This window comes from Bos taurus, chromosome 3 (genome assembly GCF_002263795.3).
Source record: "Bos taurus isolate L1 Dominette 01449 registration number 42190680 breed Hereford chromosome 3, ARS-UCD2.0, whole genome shotgun sequence".
NCBI classification, from domain to species: Eukaryota; Metazoa; Chordata; class Mammalia; order Artiodactyla; family Bovidae; genus Bos; species Bos taurus.
In genome coordinates this window covers 15,090,311-15,115,053 of record NC_037330.1, presented here as the reverse complement: position 1 = coordinate 15,115,053, position 24,743 = coordinate 15,090,311, and the positions used below count along the sequence as shown (strand labels likewise).

At 38.4% G+C, this 24,743-nt stretch overlaps 2 protein-coding genes across 8 annotated transcripts in view; one reads left to right on the top strand and one right to left on the bottom strand.

Annotated features, from left to right (window-relative positions):
- The window catches only part of ASH1L (ASH1 like histone lysine methyltransferase), a 208,014-nt gene extending 183,382 nt beyond the window's left edge, over nucleotides 1-24,632 (bottom strand). For 3 of the 7 annotated variants that reach the window (XM_010802921.4, XM_010802924.4, XM_059884807.1), the window contains exon 1: nucleotides 23,945-24,226. The gene's annotated coding sequence lies outside the window, so the exon portion shown is untranslated. Of the gene's footprint in view, nucleotides 1-9,420; nucleotides 9,587-23,829; nucleotides 24,227-24,546 lie in introns of those variants that run through there. The other 4 variants (XM_015462302.3, XM_010802923.4, XM_024989639.2 and 1 more) reach the window with 4 other exon arrangements.
- The window catches only part of DAP3 (death associated protein 3), a 41,439-nt gene continuing 40,517 nt past the window's right edge, over nucleotides 23,822-24,743 (top strand). Inside the window, exon 1 of the mRNA XM_005203648.5 lies at nucleotides 23,822-24,075. The gene's annotated coding sequence lies outside the window, so the exon portion shown is untranslated. The remainder of the gene's footprint in view (nucleotides 24,076-24,743) is intronic.

Below are 24,743 nucleotides of genomic sequence, written 5' to 3'. Positions count from 1 at the left end.
ACAATCCAAAAACGTCTAGCCCAAATTCTAGAGGAAACAACATTAAATATATGCACGAAGTCCCTTTTCCTAGATCATTTTATCTGTGAACAAAGTTTTTAGAAAATTATTAATTACAGGTGACCCTTGAACAAGAGTTTGAACTGCACAGGTCTACTTAAAGATTTTTTTCAGTAGTATATACTACAGTGCTATGTGACTCACAGTTGGCTGAATCCACACATGTGGAGGAACTGCATATACAAGGAACCGACTACGTGGATTTCTGACCACCTGGAGGGGCAGGCCCCTAATCCCCATTTTGTTCAAGGGTCAGCTATATATATTTTCTAAGTACTACAAATATTGAGTCCTTACAGTGGGCTTAGCATTAGTAATTTAAAATTAATAAAAATACCTAAATTTCACCAAGCTCTTAATATGTGCAAAGCGCTATGTTAAAAGTTTTATATAGATTATTTCATTTAAGCATCACAATCAACCCTCTTTCTAGAGATGAAAAAACAGGCGTGCCTGTTTGCGTGCTAAGTCACTTCAGTTGTATCCAACTCTTTGTTAATAGCGATTAAAAGGTAGAGTCTAGGTCTGTCTGGCTCATCTTAAACACTATGTTACACTGCCTCCCAAAGATCATGTTTACTGTTAAGTCACTTAGTTGTGTCCGACTCTTGGCGACCGCATGGACTGCAGCCCATCAGGCTCCTCTGTCCACAGAATTCTCCAGGCAGGAAATACTGGAGTGGGCTGCCATTTCCTTCTTCAAAGATCATGTTTAGTCCTGATCTTATCACTCCTCTCTGCTACATTTGCTATTTGAAACTCTCACCTGGCTGTTACGATCACATGTTCTACTGGCTCTCCAACTACCTCTCTAACCATTATATCATTTCCTTTATGGATTCATCATTCTTAATTTCAATAAATTCTTCATCCATTCAATAAATATTTTCAGAGTCTCTAAGCATGTTTTGAGAATTGTGACATCTACAGTAGATAGTCGTAAGTAATACAAATGTGGTCCTTGGTGTCATGAACCTTAAATTTTAGAGGTGAAGACCGATGAATGACTAATCATATAAATGTATTTAACTTCTAATAAACGTGAAGGTACTACTATTTGAAGTAGTATCAAGGAAACTTGGAAGGATGGGAAATACATCTTAGAAAAACATGTAACTATAAGCTGAGACCCAGTATGAGCAGGGATTAGCCAGGCAAAATATGGAGGTGAAAATAATCCAAAATAGGGGAATGGTGTGTGTAAAAACTCCCTGATATTGTAAAGGTAAACCAAAGGGAGAACGGTACAAAAGGAAAATGCAAAGATAAGTAAAAATAGCTTGGAGAAGGCCTTTTTAGTCTGCGTGAAAGATATGGAATGCAAAGAAAGGCTCTGAGTAGGGAGTAACAAGATACAATCTACATTTTAAGAAAACGCCTCTGGTTGCTATGGAAGAATAATCAGAAAGATAGCAAGAGTTGATTATGAAATAACAATCATAAAATTGACATATTAAGGCAGTAGCACTGGAAATTTTTTAAAAATTGATGAATTAAGAGATATTTTAGAGGTATAACTGATATGATTTGTCAATAAGGAGGAAGAGAAGAGGGAAAGAAAATATGAAGACTTGAGCAACTAGAGAATTCTACAGTGGTAGACCATTTAGACACTCCTTCAACAAATATTTACTAAGTGATCATTATGTAACAAAAACTTGTATAGCATTGCAAAAAACCCACAAAAATCCTGCCCTCATGGGGCTAACATTCGATAAACTGTTTGCCAGGATGAGAAACGTGAGATCAAGAGTTCAGTAATAAATGTCTTAAATCTTAGATGCCTGTGAAACATTTACACAGAAAGATCAAGCAGAGAGATAAAAATATATGTACATGATATATACAGTGGTAGTGGTTTAGTCACTAAGTCATGTCCAACTCTTATGACCCTTTGGACTGTAGTCTGCCAGGCTCCTCTGTCCATGGGATTTCCCAGGCAAGAATACTGGAGTGGACTGCCATTTCCTTCTCCATGGGATCTTCCTGACCCAGGGATCGAACCTCAGTCTCCTGTATTACAAGCAGACTCTTTACGAAGTGAGCCATCAGGGAAGCTGCTATGATAATATATGAATATAAAGTAAAAGGCATTTTATAAGTTTTTGTTTTAACTTGGTAAGAAAAGTAATTTATCTTATTAACTTTTCTTAATACGTAAAAACAATATTTTTTCCCTTTTTAGATATGTACACATTTATAATCACCACACTACATACTAAACAGTGTTTGCAGATTTTTAGCTTAAAATAAGTAAAATCTTGCTTGACTCATCTATAATATTTTCATGTTCCTCTGTGGTCTTTACTAAACACAGTTAAGAGATTGTAATCATTACTTTATATTTCAACATTCAAAACCAGATATAAATTAACTATATGAGGCTTTTACAAATTTATAGTTCATTATGCATTTAATTTGTCTTGGGTTTCATGCTCTTTAAAATTCTTATAGATGACTGTAATATTTCTTAGAATATATCATGTTAGCTAAATAATCACAGTACCACCAGAAATGTGGAGATCATCCTTGACTCCTCAACCTAACAACTAAAACTTGTGAAAACCACATAAATAATTTTTGATTACATATACTTCTAATTCCACGGCCACTGACTTGTCCAAAAAAATTAATTCTGACCCCAAATATAATATTGGCTTTCTAATTTCTTTGTATATTCATCTTGCTCTCCATCAGTCTTTTTCCCAAGATACAGTCAGAAAGATGATTTCTAAAAATAACCTAATTATGTCATTTCTCAGCTTAAAATCTTTGAAGTTTTTATGTTGACCTTTGGATATAAAAGTCCCTAATCCTAAACATAATTTAGATTTTCAGTATGGTACAGTATTTCAGGACACAAACTGGATCCAGAATGCACAGGCTCAGATTCCAGGTTCTGGTAGATTAATTTTGGGCAAGGCACTCCATGCCTTGTTGTCTCATCTGTGAAAACAGTTTCGGGGTTCAATGAACTAGTCCATAAGAAGTACTTACAAAAGTACTTCACACACACACACACACACAGTGTTTACTTTTTTGTTATTATTATCTTCCTCTACCTAACTCTAGCCACATCATTTCTCATTCTTCTGTGAGCAGAGCAGGAGCAAATAAAACCCCTCAAAAGCAGGAATATATGTATAACACAGAAACAGTTCTAAGCGTTCTAAGAACTTTTCAGTTTCCCAAATGTCTCCGTCATCCTCCCTCCAGAAGGACACATAGTTCTCTCTGCCTAGAACTCTTTTCTATTCCCTTCTAAGTCGACTACCACTCATCCTTTCCATCTCAGCTTAAAGGTCAGTTCATCAGGCAGACGCTTCCTAACCCCCTAGACCAGGGGAGATCTCCTTTTTAGAGGTTCATATAGCGTACTGTGATGATGTTGTGAAAGTGCTGCACTCAATATGCCAGCAAATTTGGAAAACTCAGCAGTGACCACAGGACTGGAAAAGGTCAGTTTTCATTCCAATCCCAAAGAAAGGCAATGCCAAAGAAGGCTCAAACTACCGCACAATTGCACTCATCTCACATGCTAGTAAAGTAATGCTCAAAATTCTCCAAGCCAGGCTTCAGCAATATGTGAACCATGAACTTCCTGATGTTCAAGGTGGTTTTAGAAAAGGCAGAGGAACCAGAGATCAACTTGCCAACATCCGCTGGATCATGGAAAAAGCAAGAGAGTTCCAGAAAAACATCTATTTCTGCTTTATTGACTATGCCAAAGCCTTGGACTGTGTGGATCACAATAAACTGTGGGAAGTTCTGAAAGAGACGGGAATACCAGACCACCTGACCTGCCTCTTGAGAAACCTGTATGCAGATCAGGAAGCAACAGTTAGAACTGGACATGGAACAACAGACTGGTTCCAAATAGGAAAAGGAGTACGTCAAGGCTGTATATTGTCACCCTGCTTATTTAACTTATATGCAGAGTACCTCAAGAGAAACGCTAGGCTGGAAGAAGCACAAGCTGGAATCAAGATTGCCCGGAGTAATACCAATAACCTCAGATATGCAGATAACACCACCCTTAGGGCAGGAAGTGAAAAGGAACTAAAAAGCCTCTTGATGAAAGTGAAAGTGGAGAGTGAAAAAGTCGGCTTAAAGCTCAACATTCAGAAAATGAAGATCATGGCATCTGGTCCCATCGCTTCATAGGAAATAGATGGGGAAACAGTGGAAACAGTGTCAGACTTTATTTTTGGGGGCTCCAAAATCACTGCAGACGGTGATTGCAGCCATGAAATTAAAAGACGCTTACTCCTTGGAAGGAAAGTTATGACTAACCTAGATAGCATATTCAAAAGCAGAGACATTACTTTGCCAACAAAGGTCCATCTAATCAAGGCTATGGTTTTTCCAGTGGTCATGTATGGATGTGAGAGTTGGACTGTGAAGAAAGCTGAGCGCCGAAGAATTGATGCTTTTGAACTGTGGTGTTGGAGAAGACTCTTGAGAGTCCCTTGGACTGCAAGGAGATCCAACCAGTCCATTCTAAAGGAGATCAGCCCTGGGTGTTCTTTGGAAGGAATGACGCTGAAGCTGGAACTCCAGTATTCTGGCCACCTCATGCGAAGAGCTGACTCACTGGAAAAGACTGATGCTGGGAGGGATTGGGGGCAGGAGGAGAAGGGGACGACAGAGGATGAGATGGCTGGATGGTATCACTGACTCAATGGACGTGAGTCTGAGTGAACTCCAGGAGGCCTGGCGTGCTACGGTTCATGGGGTCGCAAAGAGTCGGACACGACTGAGCGACTGAACTGAACTGATAGCATACTGTAAGTCCTGAGGCAACTTATACTAGTAAGCTACATGCTAAATATCCATATTCTACATGAGACCAGTTGCTTCATAATAACAACAATCCTCTCTGCCTTATTACTGCTTTATCCTTAGTAAAGTGCCTGGACCATAAGAGACGTTCAATAAATACCTAGTGACTGAATAAGCAAACGTGCGTATTACTATATTTTAATCATGTATACAGAGAATAGATAAAATGAAAATCAAAATACTAAAGAACTGGTATTTTAATTGTCTTTAGACACTATTCAATCTTCTCACATTGTTTTAACAACTAAAATTAAGCACTATGTGTACTACCAGTAAAAGCATAAGCAGTGTCCTAATTGGTTTAAGATATTTTACATTAAACCACTGAATCACAAACGTTACGTAAGTCACTGAAATCACAAAGAGCTAAAATATCATGAAGATACCAACAAAATTTGAACTGTGTTCCTAAATGATTTACACAACATAAACTACAAACCTGGACAAATTAAGCTTTTTTACTCAACTACAGAACAACCCTTCATTTAAAAGATAGGGAGAATCACCAACAATTCCTAACACCGTACTAATCAGCAATAAATCTAGCTATTTTTATATTTATATACTGTACATATTTCTTAAATTCCAAGATGCTACTGATTCTAAGAGGTTTCACGAATCAATGACCACATTTCCAGGGGAAAATTTTTTATAAACTACTACCGCATTAAATGTAATTATCAGCTGTGTTATTTCCTAATTTCAGAAACATTAAACAGGGAGGAAAGAATGTCTCTCATGACCAAAGAAATACTATATTATACCAACAAATTATTGCAGAAACTTAGAACAGGAAAGTGAAATAGCAGACATAAATTGTAACTAGTAAGCCACAAAAGTAAAATACACACAGAAAGAATTCCCAAAGCTAATCCTGAGGAAAAAATTATACTCATCAACTGTCTGTCAGGAAGATAATCTAATCAAAGCTTACTTTAGTTCTTCCTAATAAAGTTAACAAAGATCAAATATATATAACTTCTATTCTGTTTTTGAGAAAGGAGGGATGGGTCCATGATTGCAAGGAATGTGCAGGGACAGTGATCTCTATCCCTAGGGAATTCTAGAATGGCAACAGGAGGAAAGTACAAGTTAACATCAGAAAGATTTGCTCATTAACGAATTATTACACTTTGACCAGGATTAAAGGCTGTCAATTCAGGGTCAATCTACTTGGTTATACACTAAACAAGAGTCACTTCCAAGAGGGCACCATTTACTTTGTAAATATCTTACATTTGTTTTTCATAAAACTTTTCTGTGGAAAAATTGGAGTCGGAATGTAAAATGGTGCAGTTGCTTTGGAAAACAGTCTGGCAGTTACTCAAAAGGCTAAACAGAGTTACCACATAACCTTGCAATTTCACTCTTAGGTGTATGCGTATATGTATGTATGTGTGTGTGTATACCTAAGAGAAATGAAAATATTTATCTACACAAAAACTTGTACATATTCACAGCAACATTATCCATACAACGAAATGTTATTCATCTAAAAAACAGCATACAGTCATCCTCAGTATAGGCAGGGGATTGGCTTCAAAACCCCCCCCAGATACCAAACCCAAACATACTGATGCCCTTTACATAAAATGGCAAAGTATTTTCATATAACCTACATGCATTTAAATCACCTCTAAATTGCTTCTCATTCCTTACACAAAGTAAATGCTACATCAGTTCAGTTCAGTATATCGTGAATGCCGTATAAATAGGTGCATGCAGAAAATTCAAATTCTGCTTTTTGGAACTTTCTGGAATTTTTTCCGCCCATTTTCAATCCACAGTTAGTTGAATGCGAGGATGTGAAACCCAAGGATATTGAAGGCCAGATGCACTGATACCTGCTATAACATAGATGAACTTTGAAAACACTATGTTAAATGAAGGAAGCCAGCAACAGAAAACACTCTAACATTCCATTTGTATGAAATGTCCAAAAACAGCAAATCCATACAGAAAGAAAGTAGATTAGCGGGCTGACAGCCCTGGTAATTAAGGCTGGGGTAAAAGGGGATACCTGCACTGGAAAGTGCCTGCTAGCGGGCACCAAGATGAATGTTCTTAAATAGATAGTGGAGATGGGTGTAGAACCATGTGAATATACTAAATCACTGAATTGTATGTTTCAAATTAGTGAATTATATAGTACCTCAATAAATTATACCTCAATAAAGTTATTTAACATTTTTCTGGCAGATCAAAATAAAGGGTCTTGTGGAAGGGATTCCCTTCTTACTTTGCATAAATATAGAATACACTAGTGGCCATCCTGTAAAAACTTAAAAAAATATATTTATAGGCTCATATAGAACATTTATTTTTTGGTTGCACTGGATCTTAGTTGCAGCACATAGGATCTTCAATCTTTTGTTGCAGCATGTAGGTTTAGTTGTGACCTGTGCAATCTAATTCCTTGACCAATGATGGAATCCGGGCCCCATGCATTGGGAGTGTGGAGTCTTAGCCACTGGACCACCAGAGAAGTCCCTATAAAAAATCTTTCTGAGTTAACATTTCAATATGGCAAGAAGCTAATTTATTTGACATACGTTTGCTGCATGTGGACTTAATTAGCTATCCATTTGGAGAAAACAAAGATCCATTCCTCACTTTAAACTCAAGAATAATTTCCTCATATACTTAAGAACTATATATAAAAATAAAAGCACTTGAAGAGTATCTGTGACTATTTCTGTAGTCTATGGTTGAGAAACCTTAAAGCAAATCAGGAAACTAGAAACCACAATGGAAAATACAGACAGATTTGATTATATAAAAGCATTATATACCTGTAACATAAGATGTAAATAAAATCAAAGACAATACATTGGGAGAAGATATAATAAATATGAAAAAGGATTAATATCTCTAACACACACAGTTACTTCTGCAAACTAGACCAAAAGAAAAGATATACAGGAGATATACACAGACAACTGACATCAAAAGATGACCTGCCTCCCTAGTAGTCAGGCAGATGTCAACTAAGGCAAGGTATTTTTCAGTCATTACTTTGGCTGAAATTTAAGACTGATATCAACTAATATTGGCAAGGTGGGACAGGGACACTAGGGGCCACCATCACTTTGGAAAGTAGTATTTTCTATCATAGAAAAACAAAAGCACCAATGAAAGGCTATTATAGCAGTCCTTGATGTGCCACACACAAAAACAGTTAAATATATATATATACACATATACACAAATATACAGCCATATATGCTATTTTTAAGTAAAAATGCAAGCATGATCTCATATTCGTAAAGGGTAGAAAAAAACATACATATTTGTATGCACACAGAAATAAATATGAATGGATGATTATACACCAATTGATAGCACTGGTTACCTTTAGGGGAAAAGATTTGGAAGTAAACAGGAAAAAAAATTACTTATAAATATTTTTTCCTTGACCTATTACAGAGTTTATTAGTTTTATAACTAAGCACAAATCCAACAAAAATGTATTAAAAAAATTGAAATATACTGAAATATACATAGCTCCATATACGTACAGTATTCTTGCCTGGAAAAACCCATGGACAGGGAAGCCTGGCAGGCTACAGTCCACAGGGTTGCCAAGAGTCGGACACAACTTAGCGACTAAGCCACCACCATCGCTGCCACATGCACACACCTCTCAAGTCTTGTTCATATATACATAAAATCGAGAAATCTAACCCAACAGCTTTTGGATGTACTTTCTAACTCTATTATCCTAATACTGACTAGCTATCTTCTTTTTTGGCTCCATCACAAGGCATGTAAGATCCTAGTTCCCAACCAGGGATTGAATCTGCACCCCGTGCATTGGAAGCACAGAGTCTTAACCAGTGGACCTTTAGGGAAATTCCTGAGGTGCTATTTTCTTAATACAATCCTCTCCTTTTTGTTTCCATGCAAGACTACCACCTAGAACACAACCTCTTTTATCTTTTGTCTTACTGTAGTAAGAACACACTATGAGATCTACCAAGTTTTTAAGTGTACATTATTGTTGACTATATGTACAATCAGTACAATAAATCTCTAGAGCTTATTCATCTTGCTTGACTGAAACTTTATGCCTATTAAGTAATTCTCCTTTCCTTCTACATGCAACTATATGCTTCTTCAATCTAGATCAGAAAAAGAAAACAAATTGGACTTTACGAAATAAGAACTTTTGTTCATCAAAAGACACCACCAAGAGGGTGAAAACGGAAGCCACACATGGGATGATATTTGCAATGCACAGATCTGAGAAAGGAATTGCATTCAGAATATATATTAAGAGCAGGACTTCACAAGAGGATGCCCAAATGCTCAACACACACATGAAAAGATGCTCAACCTCACCAGTGAAATGTAAATCAATACCAATGAAATACTATTACCCACCAAAATGGCTAAAATTAAAAAGAATGGCAACACTAAAAACTGGGGAAGATGTCGAGCCTGAGAAAGTCATAAAGTCATACAATAAAACTTGGAAAACTGTTTGACTGTATTTACTACAGATAAAAATATGCTTACCCTGTGGCCCAGCAATTCCACTCCTAGGTATATGCCAAAGAGAAATCCAAAGAGAAATGAGTGCATACTGTTCACCAAAAGAGGGGAGATGGCCAGGTAAAGCTTCACAGCATCAACTTGAACTTTGTCTCAGAAGTTGGGTAGGTGTTCTCTAAGCAGCCAGGCACTGGGAGGAACATGAAAGTCATGGAGATATAAACGAATTGTGTGTGGGAATGACTGACAGTTCCAAACAGCTGAAGCACAAGGATAAGAGGCCCAATGAGACACAAAACTAAAGAAGTAGGCAATATCCTAACAGTGCTAGAGTATGTCCTGCCAAGGCACATGGTCAGATTTGGATTCAGAAACTGCATGCATTTCAGAGTGTGTGGGATATAGCTAGGGAACCTAGCTGGAAGCCATCCAGGGTAGGGCACAGATAGATGATTATCATTTTGCTGCCATTTTTCCAATTTCGGACAGTTACTTTTCTAAAATGCAGCCTGCCGTTCTAACATTGGTATGTTGCTTTAACTAGTCATTCTCCAGAAATTATTGCATTACCAAAATGGTGAAGAAAAAAGGAAGGTGGACAGATAACAGACAGTCTGGCAAAGATTTATTTAAACTACCATCCAACCATGATACCATATAAGTTTATTTCCATTTTTAAATGCAATCCCTATTGAAGAACAGGCAAAAAATGCAACTATTGTTACATAACAATTCATAATTAAGATTCTTCTGAAACAAAGTATAATAGCCTACAGTCAAAATTGCACAAGAACCCGCCCCCCCCCCCCAAAATTACATGCCAAAAATCTTATAGGCATATGTGCACTTCTGGGGAAAGGTTAGAAAGGTTTCATTATGCTCTAAATGGGGTCCATGACCACCACCACCACCAAAAGAGTTATGATCCTGTTTTTAAGGCCAGCTTCTCAGGTAAGGTACAAAATGGATGCCCACGAAACTTGGAGGTCGCCACTTTTTAATTACCTAGTTCTAAATCTCAGTAAACATAATTTCCGGATTTGCATGGAACGGATACACCTAGAAATGTCTTTTGAGGCTTATCTGAATCCCAAATCATACTACTTTTTAAAACGTCTCAGTTCTACTTAACAAGAATGCTTCTAACTATCTGGAAATTTTTGGTAATGTTTCTTAAGAATGCCATTTATATGAAAGAGAATTGGGTCTCAAATACATACAAATGATGTTTCTGACTTAGGAAAAAGAAATCATACATGATACGGATCCTTAATTCTCAGGTGCTTTCTATAAAACAGCCAACAAGCAATCAAATAAACCCTAGGGAATATGTTGTTACTAGAAAAGTTTCCCCTCAATGTTCTGGAATTAATACCTTTTCCTGAACTGACAAAGTCCGACACTAGCCGCCTTTTGGGCACAGTGCCAATTCAACAGATGGGCCCTTCATTTTCCTAATGGTAGAGGTAGATTGGCAAGTGTGAAGTCATATGCTCAAGCAAGAGAATACGTTTCATGCGTTAGCTAAGAGGATTTCTGATAGGTTTTCAAATTATCAACAACAAAATCTATAGACTGTGATTGCTTTTATCACCTGTTATTTCTATTCCTTCCAATTTCTGACACCTCAAATACATTTAAATAGATCCTTACCCACATCCAGAAAAACCTGCAAAATGCAGTAAGTCAACCTAAAACAGTATTAAGCCCCTAAGAGTCACATATATGTATTCTAGGATGTCAACTAAGTCCATAGATGAAAAACCAGCTTCTTAAAAGGAAGGTATAACAATGCCCAATGACAAGTTAAATAAGAAATTAGGAGACCGCTTGATCTCACTCTAACTCTGCAAGTTTTCAAAGCTAGAAAGGGGTATCGTATTAATGAGTAAGTAGCTTAACATCTTTTGATACTTGATTCATTATTTCATAAACTTCTACTTGTTTGTTTAACCTTATGTTGCCTCTCACAATGGACATCTAGGAAACTAATGACCATTCTGGCCATCTTTTCAGAGTAATCAAGTAGAAATAGGCACTCTTGCTCTTAATTTCACATAAAATGAGTGTTCTGAGTTCTGCGACACAAAGAGCTATTTAACAGGTAAAAGAATGGCAATATGTTTCTCAACCATCTTGTTTTTGTCTCTATGTCTTGACTAGTTATTACTTTCTAGGTTTTCTTAGTTAGGAACGTATTATTCCTAATATTATAACATCAAAAGATTCTTTCAACCCTGGCAATTTTACTAAGTGTCAAGAATATGCCACAACTCAGTCCAAGAACATCTCTTCTCTATTTGCACTCACTATCCAGGTAATCTCATGAAGTCCCATGGCTGTAAATAAGCATTTCTACACTGATCAACTCCCAAATTTACACTTATCCCAATCTCAAGATTTATATATCCAACTGCCTACTCAATGTATCTCCACCGGTAACATTTAATAGATAACTCAAAGTCAATATATCCAAACCAAACTCTTAACATCTGCACTCCTGTAACTTGCTTCTGCCCGTGTTCCTCGTCTCAGTAAATGGCACCCAGCTGTTAAGGCCATCTTTGGAGTCATATTTGACTTACTCTTTTACTCAGACCACACATCCAATACAGGTTATCATCACTACTATCTTCAAAATATATCTTAAACCCGTCTTCTTGATCACACTTTAGGTTCAACTCCAAACCATCTCTTGACTCAAATACTGTAACTGCCATATAACTTGCCACTCTTGTATCGCCCTTGCCTTTCAAAGTGTACATATTAGGTCAAGTCATCTCCCCACTCAAAACCTTTCAACAGCTTCCAATCAAATCCAGAATAAAACCTAAACACTTAGTCAAGTCTTAAAAGTCCCTACATTATCTAGGCCCTGGCTACCTCCTTCTCCTTATTTTTTATTATTCTTCCCCACATTGTTCACTCTGTTCTATCTCACTCCTATTTCTTAAACACACCAAACACACTACTGCCTCAGCACTTACGCCTCAGACAGATTCATGGGGTCCTTCGTATCATTCAGATTTCTGTTCAAACACTATTAGCTCAACGGACTTCTCTAAACTACCTAACATTCACCCTCTTACCTTGTTTACATTTCTCTTACAACACTTATCACAAAATGCCATAACATCACACCTACTTATACAATTATCTTACTACTGACTATAAAGTGAACACCACGAGGGCGGTGATTTTTGACTATCATTCACTGCTGTAACCCCTGGGCTTAAGTATGTGCTAAGTTGCTTCAGTAATGTCCAACTCTGTGCAACCCTAAGCCAGGCTCCTCTATCCATGGATTCTCCAGGCAAGGATACTAGAATGGGGGCTTAATACAGTATTGGCATAAAGTTTAGTCCTCTCTGGGTACCTGCAGGTGGCTGGTTGCAAGACCCCTCACAGATACCAAAGCACAAGGGATATTCAACTCCCTTATATAAAATGGGGCAGTATTTGCATATAACCTAAGCATGTTCTCCTCTACACTTTAAAACATCTCTAGACTACTTACAATACATTCATAATACAATGTGAATGCTATATAAACAGCTATAAATACTACAATATAATCACTATATAAATAGCTGATGGCATGAGGCAAATTCATGTCTCCTTTTTGGAACTTTCTGGAATTTATTTTCCCCCAAATATTGCTGATCTGTGATTGGTTAAAACTGCAGATGCAGAACCCGTGGATACAGAGGGCCAAATGTATACAATCAATACTTGTTGAATGCATTCTGTTGGAAGGCACAGGAAGCAGAGAGCTGTTTTTTATTTGACTCTGAGCAGAGGACTTGACTAACTGCCCAACAGACTCCCTGTATAAAACATAGGAGACAATAAAGATTCCTCAAAAGTTAAGAGATTTTTTTCCTAGAATTGATTTGCTCTGCAAAAATATCACATTCCAAGACATTTCTTCAGAAATCTCTATTCTACCTTAAGAACAAGTTTTGCTTGAACCACATGTAATATGATGGTAGCAATATGTTACATCAATACTGAAAAATTATGTCCTAGAAAATGAAAAGAAAAATGCCCAAGAACCTTGTTTGTCACTGAATCCCAGTGCCTGGCACATAATAATCACTCAATGACTACATGTTGGTCTTTTTTCTCAACCAAAAGAGGTGGTTTAATAAAACAGATGGGTTCTGCTTTAGAAGACTACAAAGCTTTAGAAGACTTTTATTCCTAAAAAATAAAAGGAAATACTGATCAGCTCTAAAAGGAGAACTGTCATAACTAAAGCCAACACTGTACAAAGACAAGGTTCTTCACCCCAAAATATTCACACAATAATATATATTCTTGTTCACTTTAGAAACAAATCCTTGAAGAAGGTAAGATGAAGCCAAGCAGGAGACTTTCCTGGTGGTCCAGTGGTTAAGACTCCATGCTCCCAACGCAGGGGGCCTGGGTTCCTTCCCTGGTCAGGGAACTATTAATAGATCCCACATGCCACAACTAAAGATTCTGCATGCCGCAACTAAAAAAAAAAAAGATCCCGCATGCCACAACTAAAGATCCTGCATGCCACAATGAAGATGGAACATTTCACATGCCACAACTAAGATACAAGGCAGCCAAATAAATAAAGCCAAATGCAAAAGCCTAGCCTGAAACTAATACAAAAGTAGAGTTCACATGTGAGGAAAATAAGATAAACCAAGAATTAGGAAAAAATATGTATACATGTAAATAAGTTGTTTATATATACACTTTCACAAATGTATTTTTCATATTCTTACCTCCTATAGAAAATACGTATAAGGAAAGTCATTTGTTTTCCTCAAAAAGTTTCTCTTTTCAGGAAATGAAGAAGAGAAATTAACAGCAAATGTGTATTTTGCACCTGCTATATGACATAAATCATGCTAAGCATTTACACATATTATCTCATACAATCCTCCAACAACCTTTAGCAGTAAGTATTATTACCATTTTGAGGTTCCATGGTGGCTCAGGGGTCAAGAATCTAAGTGCAATGCAGGAGACATGGGTTCAGTCCCTGGATTGGGAAGATCCCCTGGAGAAGGAAATACCCACTCCAGTATTCTGCCCGGGAACTCCGTTGGACAGAGGAGCCCGGGGGGCTACTGTCCATGGGGACAAAAAAGAATCAGACACGACTTAGCAACTAAACAACAACAATTATCATAATTTTACAGTCAAGGAAACCAAAGACCATAATTATTTTGTGAAAAGTTACAAATAAGTTTTTTGTCAGCACCGCGCAGCTGCAGAATTTTAGTTCCTTGACCAGGGATGCAACGCAGGCCACCTGCAGTGGAAGCACACAGTCTGAATCACTGGACTATAGGGAAATCCCTCAATCTGACTTTGAGTCCCCAGTCTTAATCATTATTTGAGATTTTCAACAAATGAAGGAGAAATATACCAGTGTGGAGACTGGTTATTTGTTTCTTTCTTTATTTTTATTTTATTTATTTATTTATTTATTATGTTTTTTATTATTATTAAGATTTGTTTATTATTATGAAAAGCAATTATTTATTATTTTACTTGGCTGGATACCTGTTATAGACAAGGCTTGATTAACTAAAATGCTGGAGGAATGGGGTATATTGTAGTAAAATTTTTCTAAGTCAAAAAGAGAAAAACCAATATACATATATATTTTAATACATATACAATATACCATATATATTGCTATATACAATATATAATATTGTATATTACCATATATATATATATACAGAATCTAGAAAACCGATACTGGAACCTATTAACAGGGCAAGAATAGAGGTGCAGACGTAGAGAAGAGAATTGTGGACACCGAGGGTGAAAGAAGGGGTGATGAATTGAGACAGTAGTATTAATATATCCACTACCATGTGTAAAGCAGAGAGCTAGCAGGAAGCTGCCTTTTAACACAGGGAACTCAGCTTCATGTTCTCTGATGTCCCAGAGGGGTGGGATGAGGACGTGGGAGGGAGGTGCAAGAGGGAAGGGATATTTGTATACATATGGCTGATTCATGTTCCTGTCTAACAGAACATTGTAAAGCAATTATATTCCAATAAAAAAAAATTCTAACTAAAACAGAATCATTTTCTTGATTTTAATCTTTGTTAAAATTACCTTGAACTGTAACAATACACTATTTTCTCTAAGTAGAGTATACTGAACATAGTTTCATCTTTATTTTTTTTATGATCTCTAAGCACAAAGGCCAATCTTATATAGTACTGAACTCACTGGAAATCACAGGAGAATGGTAGAAAGTACTACACTGATTCAAATTACAGTCTCCTGAACTCATTCTGTTGTTATATTCACTTTATATCCCTGCAGATGATCTTTCTCTACCTAGAATGCCCTCACTATACCCTTCTGAACATGTCTCTTCCCACTGGTGAGAAGCCATCCCTAGCCTTTCCTTTCTCCCCCAAGACTTAAAAATGCTCCGCTCTCTACCTTGGAGAAAGAAATGTATTACATCATATGATACATTTCTTAACATGATGTTCCTTTTACTAGATTCACAACTCTCTTCAAAGAAAAACCAAACCAAAAAAGAAAAAAATTCCTAGTTTTTTTCCCAACACCTAAGCACAGAAATCAGAGAAGGCAATGGCAACCCACTCCAGTACTCTCGCCTGGAAAATCTCATGGACGGAGGAGCCTGGTAGGCTGCAGTCCATGGGGTCGCTAAGAGTTGGACACCACTGAGTGACTTCACTTTCATTTTTCACTTTAAAGTATTGGAGAAGGAAATGGCAACCCACTGAGAATCCCAGGGACGGGGGTGCCTGGTGGGCTGCCATCTATGGGGTCGCACAGAGTCGGACACGACCGAAGTGACTTAGCAGCAGCAGCAGCAAGCACAGAAATAGGAATGAAGTACTGGAAAAAATGTTAATTGGCTGAATGAAGAATGAATGAATGAACAGAAAAAATACTACTCAGAAAAAATTAAACTCTGATCTTGTTCTACATTTGAGTTTTTTTTCCCCCTTAAACACACACAGAAAAATAAAATTAACTTAAACCTCTAACTAATTTCAGTTTCAAGGTGATTCCTCTTTCTTCTTGAGTCTGCATCTTTATATGCTTCTGCATCTAAATAACTTTCCAACCTGTGTTATCATTTAGTTATCAGTTGTATACATAGATTTTCTACTTATTTGAAATTCTTATCTCCCTATCTTTGTATCCTCAAATATATATATATATATAAAACACTGTTCATCCAATAATGATTATACAGGATTATTTCACTTCCCCATTTTCTCAAATGTCAGAATTGGCAGTTTTTCTTTCAAAGACAATCTTTTAAGTTTTCTCCATTAAATCCCATTAGGCTTCACATGTTAGTCCTTAAACTCTAGGGCTTTCATTTTCATCAATGCTGAATTTAAAAAATTTTTATCATACGGAATGTCTCCACCACATTCTCAATGTCACTTACACCAAGAAGCCATGATAATAGCTACTTTATAATTGGACAGTGTCCACTTGTGATCTTAGGACAAATAAAACTGAATGAGAGGAGTGGTTTGGTATCAAGTGTGGAAAAGGTAGGGAAAAAAATGTAAAACAAGAAGTGTAAGTCAAAGATGTATGATTTATTTACTGTAGAATAAGAAGATAAGTTAACCAAACTTTCATTAATGATGGAATTCATGTTCATCTTGTCAACCTTTTCTGGAAAAAAAGGATATACACCTATATTGTACTTAACTAGCAATCACTTCAAATCTCTAGTCTCTGTTTTTTCTTCATAAGTCAACAGGAATATTTACCTTCTTTTCTATCCTATTGAAGAAAGTAGGGAAAACCACTAGACCATTCAGGTATGACCTAAATCAAATCCCTTATGATTATACAGTGGAAGTGAGAAATAGATTTAAGGGCTTAGATCTGATAGATAAGAGTGCCTGATGAACTATGGAATGAGGTTCGTGACACTACAGGAGACAGGGATCAAGACCATCCCCGTGGAAAAGAAATGCAAAAAAGCAAGATGGCTGTCTGGGGAGGCCTTACAAATAGCTGTGAAAAGAAGAGAAGCGAAAAGCAAAGGAGAAAAGGAAAGATATAAACATCTGAATGCAGAATTCCAAAGAACAGCAAGAAGAGATAAGAAAGCCTTCTTCAGCGATCAATGCAAAGAAATAGAGGAAAAGAACAGAATGGGAAAGACTAGGGATCTCTTCAAGAAAATCAGAGCTACCAAAGGAACATTTCATGCAAAGACGGACTCGATAAAGGACAGAAATGGTATGGACCTAACAGAAGCAGAAGATATTAAGAAGAGATGGCAAGAATACACGGAAGAACTGTACAAAAAAGATCTTCACGACCCAGATAATCACGATGGTGTGATCACTGACCTAGAGCCAGACATCCTGGAATGTGAAGTCAAGTGGGCCTTAGAAAGCATCACTACAAACAATGCTAGTGGAGGTGATGGAATTCCAGTTGAGCTATTCCAAATCCTGAAAGATGATGCTGTGAAAGTGCTGCACTCAATATGCCAGCAAATTTGGAAAACTCAGCAGTGGCCACAGGACTAGAAAAGGTCAGTTTTCATTCCAATCCCAAAGAAAGGCAATGCCAAAGAAGGCTCAAACTACCGCACAATTGCACTCATCTCACACGCTAGTAAAGTAATGCTCAAAATTCTCCAAGCCAGGCTTCAGCAATACGTGAACCGTGAACTGCCTGATGTTCAAGCTGGTTTTAGAAAAGGCAGAGGAACCAGAGATCAACTTGCCAACATCCGCTGGATCATGGAAAAAGCAAGAGAGTTCCAGAAAAACATCTATTTCTGCTTTATTGACTATGCCAAAGCCTTGGACTGTGTGGATCACAATAAACTGTGGAAAATTCTGAAAGAGATGGGAATACCAGACCACCTAATCTGCCTCTTGAGAAATGTGTATGCAGGTCAGGAAGCAACAGTTAGAACTGGACATGGAACAGCAGACTGGTTCCAAATAGGAAAAGGAGTACGTCAAGGCTGTATATTGTCACCCTGCTTATTTAACTTATACTCAGAGTACATCATGAGAAACGCTGGACTGGAAGAAACACAAGCTGGAAACAAGATTGTCGGGAGAAATATCAATAACCTCAGATATGCAGATGACACCACCCTTATGGCAGACAGTGAAGAGGAACTCAAAAGCCTCTTGATGAAAGTGAAAGTGGAGAGTGAAAAAGTCGGCTTAAAGCTCAACATTCAGAAAACGAAGATCATGGCATCCGGTCTCATCACTTCATGGGAAATAGATGGGGAAACAGTGGAAATAGTGTCTAACTTTATTTTTCTGGGCTCCAAAATCACTACAGATGGTGACTGCAGCCATGAAATTAAAAGACGCTTACTCCTTGGAAGGAAAGTTATGACCAACCTAGATAGCATATTCAAAAGCAGAGACATTACTTTGCCAACAAAGGTTCGTCTAGTCAAGGCTATGGTTTTTCCTGTGGTCATGTATGGATGTGAGAGTTGGACTGTGAAGAAGGCTGAGCGCCGAAGAATTGATGCTTTTGAACTGTGATGCTGGAGAAGACTCTTGAGAGTCCCTTGGACTGCAAGGAGATCCAACCAGTCCATTCTGAAGGAGATCAGCCCTGGGATTTCTTTGGAAGGAATAATGCTAAAGCTGAAACTCCAGTACTTTGGCCACCTCATACAAAGACTTGACTCATTGGAAAAGACTCTGATGCTGGGAAGGATTGGGGGCAGGAGGAGAAGGGGACGACAGAGGATGAGATGGCTGGATGGCATCACTGACTCGATGGATGTGAGTTTGAGTGAACTCCGGGAGTTGGTGATGGACAGGGAGGCCTGGCGTGCTGTGATTCATGGGGTCGCAAAGAGTCGGACACGACTGAGCAACTGAACTGAACTGAAAAGGATCTAGAAAATGTTTTTAGCAATTTGTCACTATGACTAAAAAAAAACAATGAAAAAACTAAGAGACATTACTTCTCACTGTGTGTTTGAAAAAAAAGCTGATACACTTTTCTAGGAAACACAGGAACCAACTGCATTTTACAACGCAAACATCTAAAGGCAACTAAGTAAAGTTCTATTCAGTTCATTTCTTCTTATGTTGCAGAGGAATCCCTATTGACAGGTAATACAGACTGTAAGTATTCGGTATGAAAAGTTTAGACATTCGGTATGAAAAGTTTTTTTATTTAAAAAATTATATAAACCTAACTAAAGGAAAATAATTCCCCATTTAAAAGTGAAAATAATGTATACACTGTATTTATGGATCAAATGATATAATATCTGAAATAAAGAAAGGGAGGATGAAGAGACGCTAGTTGATAGGGATATAGTGTGATAACTGGGTTTGGATAACTTTTGAAGCTGGATGTTGAATGCATGAGAACTTTGTTATTTATTTCATTGCTCTCCAGGTTAGAAATTTTCCACACTTCAAGAAAGGAACATAATTAAATGGAAAAAATATATAAACTCTTGTCATCAACTTGCAAATGCCTGACAGCAAATGATTAGAAACTATGGAAAGCAAAAACAATTAATGCTAAAAATAAAATTTTATATATTCTTCAAACATTAAAAAAAGTTAGATGTTCAATGAAGGAAATATAACTCTGAAATAGCAATAAGATTATCAGCTAAATTTCATTACTGCTTGAAGCCATAATTTATTATGTTGTGTTGACATCACACTGCCACCAACACCCCCAGTCACTAAGAAAGTGATTTCTAAAATATGAAATGACAGTTATTAACTCAGATAACAAATCATAAGCATGAAACCTAACCTTTCCAAATGAAAGAATATAAACCAAATAAATTACAAATAGTTTAAAGATAGACATTAAGAAAAAAAAAAGACTAGCAATATAGCTTAAATACTACTTTCATTTCCCTCTCTCATGATAGCCAGGGTTAAGCTAGCTCATGCTTCTGGAAAGGCTGGCACAAAATAGACCTCACAGTGGATTACAATCTAAGGTAATATAAGGGAATATATTATCTTTAAGAAACTCAAATCAACATGCATACCTGAAAAAACAATATGAAATTATTTATTGGAGACTCACTACCTACACACACGGTAAAACTTTCCCACCATGTGCAGGCAGATTATTTTAGGCAGGACTGAATGTGTCCAAATTCTTTATTCATAAGGCATGGAAGACTTAGAATAAAACCTCAAGTGGTACTGCTGACACTATAAAGGCACAGCACTGAGCAAGACAGGGAAGTTATGCTTCATATCTTAGAATACAACCCAAGAACAGGACATGAAAATCACTCTATTCTTGATCCTTTAAGATCCTGTGTATTTTTTGTAATTATTGCAAATAGTTGTTTTTTTAAATTGTGAAGTATCTCATACATAGAGGAGACTATATACATGTTATCCATATGCAAAGATACAGACACGCTACACGCACACACACACACACACACACATATAAATGATGTGTTTTTTTTTTTAATGTAGGAACCTACTAAGTTAAAAATTAGAGAAAATAAACTTTTCACAAATTTACATGACTTCTTACCCAGAGGACATGACAATAGAGACAATCAGACCAATTTTCTCAAGACCTTTCCATTATCTGACTGAATCCTGTAATCTGTACCATTAAAACACCTTTCTGAGTTTCTTTTCTTTAAAAAATTCAGTAATTATTTTTAATTTTCAGTACTAGATTCAGGGGTAGTCTTTCAAATCACCCCAGTGTTTTCTAGATACATGTCTATCCAAAAATGACATTAAGACTTTTTTATGTAAACCCACTACAGAAATACATCCAAAACAAGATAAAAAATGCCACCGACATTTACATCCTTTTCAAGCCAGAGATCCTTCATCTCAAAACATCAAATGATACCAAAACACATTTTTTAAGCTGCAAAGTTGCATACAGAATGTGAAGACTTTGTAACTTCCTAAGAATAACAGCAAAACCTCTCAGGCAATTAAGTCATGAAATCTCAACTTCTAGAAGAAATATGCTTCCTTCCACCTTGTCCTTTTAAAGGCTCCCACTAACATGCAATTCATAACTTCAACTGAATTAGAATAGCTTCAAGGACAAAGGCCATATATTATTCATCTTTGTGTCCCCTGCATAAAAACAACTCAATAACATTTGTTATAACTAAGATAAATTCCAAGAAATGAGCTTCAAAACTCCTCAGTCCCAATGCAAAACTAGAAAGCAATTATATCACATTCTCTGATAACCTAATTAGAATCATGTTTTAACACTGCAGAAATTAATCTGCAAAGAATAGAAAATAAACAATAAAAAAGATCTTAAAGTTCCCCTTACTGTCAGCATGCTCACTGTCAAAAAATCTTTCATCTTAAACTCATACCAACATCTCCACTCCCAAACAAAACTATTTTTAAAAAAAGACTTTTAAATGAGACTTAAATATAAATTGTCTCTACTTCATTAGAATTTAAGTTTCTAAAAATTGTATGCATAATTTGTGTGATTGTGCTCATGCCCAACATTTTCTACAGTGAGTTTTTTCATCACATTCTCAGAAGAATAAGTGGACCCCAAAAAAACTTCTAAGAACCACTAATCCAGCAAATCAAAAACACTATTTTCCAGAGAAATACAGTTAAGTTGCCTTAATTCAAGTATACTTCTCTCATGTTCAGAGAAGGGGATCCTTACTACAAAATTAAGTCTTTCGAAGAATTTCTTCAGCACAGCCAAAAAGTTCCAATATTCACAGGCACATATACTGACAATTCCAGATCCCAAAAAGAGTTTACTGGGAAATGCCAAAAGAAAATGCAAAAGGCAGCACACTCTTCCACAAACTGGGCACCCTATTAGATGCTTAAATACACTTGTATCCTTCCACAGTAAAACGTCTGGAAGATCTAAATTCCCTCCAAACTGAGTATATTTTTGAGGAAGGTTTTCTAGTTTCAACTCCACACTGACCTGTCTGCCTCACTCGACTCAATATGTATCACTGTCTCAGTATTTACCACCGTCAAGACAAATGTACCGGAGCTGCTTCAACAGAGTCACCTTGATTATTCTCACCCCAAGGCAGGGACCATTTATTGAGTAGTTACTCAGTAAATATTTGTTGAATGAAGGAAAGAAGATCCTTTCTCCCTTAAAGTTAAGCTGTCAGCCCCCACCCTGCTTCTATGTTACCAGTTAAATATCCCTCCCTCAAATACACAAACTCAAGTGTTAGAAACGCTCTGCTTCCTCCATAAACAAAAAGTAATATCCCCATGGAATACCCATCTCTCACAGGCCAACCTGGCAAAGACAACCTATGTTCTGTCTGACACAACTGATCTCTACCAAATACCATTCAATATGCCCCTACCTTTCCAATAAACTCAGATTTGCCTGACAAAGATCTCCTGAGATGTCATGATATGATGACTATACTACTGGACTAGGAGTCAAAAGTATCTGTTATATCCCAAGTTTGTCACCAATTTAACATATGACCTTGAAAAAATGATGTCTTTATGCCTCAATTTCCTATTTTGTAAAATGGGAGGAAACATTCATCCCACCATTTCCACAGAGATTTATGACTACAAACAAACTGAAAGAGCATTCTGAACAATATAAAAGCTTTATTCTATTACAAAGTGTTAATACAAACTCAGGTCAACAAAAACTCCATCCATTCTTTATACACTCACAGTACATTGTTCAAGTAAAGATGTTCTGGGCCTTCACATCTGAACAATTCAGTCTATTCTGAGCAACAAACTATTCTTAAGAATAGCTATGATAAGTTTCTCCTATTCCTGACCCCACCACTTCACGCTATATTTCCAAAATACTGCCATGACTTCTCTTTACAAGTAAGTATTAAGGCAATCCCAAACCCTAAAATACACAAACATATCAACCAGCAAGGAACATCCCAAGCTTTATTTTAAAAATAAGCTAGTATAAGGGGGAACTCGATTACACTTGTAAAAATACAAGCAAACTCTTCCGGAACACTTTCCTTCCTTGTATACGCACACAAACACAGCCGCTATACACCAACAGACCATCTGTCTTCTAGACCAAAAACATGTCTTTCAATGCCCAAAGCAACAAGCAACATTTATTAAACTTGCGAAACTGAGATCATCCTGTAGTCCCTACATACACTTCAGCATGTCAGAGACACCACAGATCTGACCGTACGGAAAATCTTGCCTCCTGCCACTTTTATCCCTTAAACGAAACAAACAGGACTATGGGGGATGCTCCAATCCCTCCTCCACGAGACACAAACTAACCTGTCAGGGGCACCGCCGACTCCGCCTCCACTCGCGTACTTTCCCGCCCCCTCCCCCAGGCAGGAGCCCGCCTGTCAGGGACACCCCTTCACCCCCGCCGGGAGGGACTTCCCGGCGAGCTCAGGATCCCCTGCCCTCCCCTCCCCTCCCCCATCCTTACCGCCGCTCTCCCGGAGGTCCAGGTCCGGGAGATGACAGTAGCTCCCAGGAAGCCAGGGGCTGAGTCGCGGAGGAAGTACTTAGGCCCAGAGGCCTCCCCAGACGGTTCTACTCACCGTGTCAGAGGCCGAGGCCGAGGGAGATGAGAGTGCAGGGAAGTGGGGAAGAGGGGGCGGCCGCCACCAGGCTCCTCCGCTTCCCTTGGTCCACAGCGGATCCCTCCCGCTTGTCAGGAGGCGGCCAGCGGGTGAGCGGACTGGCGGAAATGCGAGAGAGGAGAGGGGAAAGGCGTGGGGCTAAGCGGGGGAAACTGAGGGGAGGCGGGTCCCGCAACCGAGACGGGGATCTTCTCCCCCTCCGCAAAGCGAACCCAAAATGGCGGCGGGAGCGGCGGCGGCAGAGCGGCGGCGGCGGCAGCTCCTTGGGAGGGAGGGAGCGAAGGGCGCCTCGTGCCCCCCCACCTCCCACTCCTCCCTCCTCGCGTTTTCCCCCTTCGTCCTCCCCCCTCACCCGACTCGGGCGGCGGAGCGCGCACGCCCGCCCGCACGCGCCAGAGTGTATCTGGGCTTGTCGCTCGCTGCTCCCACCAACCACCGCCTTCGGCCGCCTTGCGCGCCCGCCAGCCAGTACGCACTCCCTCTGGGGCGCCTTGTGGCACAGTCCTCCCCTTCCCCTCGGCCCCTGTCAAGCCAGCTCTGGCGCGGGCCCTCACGCGTACCTTCAGCAGCGCGAGCCCAAGCCTCCTCCTCCACCTCCTCTCCTCTCCTCCCCCCCTTCCCCGCCCCCACTGCCACCAACCGCCGCCACGGCCGCCGCGGCCTCCTCCTCCTCCGGCCCCCCCGACATACCCTCCACCCCTCACGCGTGCGCCTCCCACAATCCCCCCCGCTGGACTGTTCCATTCCCGTTGGCTGT